The sequence below is a fragment of the Rhincodon typus genome, chromosome 35 (genome assembly GCF_021869965.1).
Source record: "Rhincodon typus isolate 14 chromosome 35, sRhiTyp1.1, whole genome shotgun sequence".
Taxonomy (NCBI): domain Eukaryota; kingdom Metazoa; phylum Chordata; class Chondrichthyes; order Orectolobiformes; family Rhincodontidae; genus Rhincodon; species Rhincodon typus.
Window position 1 is genome coordinate 7,119,623 of NC_063366.1, and position 503 is coordinate 7,120,125.

The 503-nt window shown below is 51.9% G+C and overlaps 1 non-coding gene across 1 annotated transcript; it reads right to left on the reverse strand.

Moving 5' to 3' along the window:
* On the reverse strand, positions 1–72 carry trnah-gug. Its single transcript has one exon. It is a non-coding gene; the product is annotated as a tRNA-His (tRNA).
* Between the last annotated feature and the right edge of the window lie 431 nt (positions 73–503).

The window sequence follows — 503 nt, forward strand, 5'->3', positions numbered from 1 at the left end:
TGCCGTGACTCGGATTCGAACCGAGGTTGCTGCGGCCACAACGCAGAGTACTAACCACTATACGATCACGGCGCCACAGAGCAATTGCTATAGTTCACCTTTCTTATAGTTCACCTTTCTTATAGTTGACTTCTGAAACACACTCGCTGGTATGTCATCGAACAAAAAGATTGGGGATAACAAGGTGTAGAGCTGGATGAACACAGCAGGCCAAGCAGCATCACAGGAGCAGGAAAGCTGACGTTTCGGGCCTAGACCCTTCATCAGAAATGGGGGAGGGGAACGGGGTTCTGAAATAAATAGGGAGAGAGGGGGAGGCGGATAGAAGATGGATAGAGGAGAAGATAGGTGGAGAGGAAACAAACAGGTCAAAGAGGCGGGCATGGAGCCAGTAAAGGTGAGTTAGGTGGGGAGGCAGGGAGGGGATAGGTCAGTCCAGGGAGTGGGATGAGGTTAGTCGGTAGGAAATGGAGGTGCAGCTTGAGGTGGGAGGAGGGGATAGG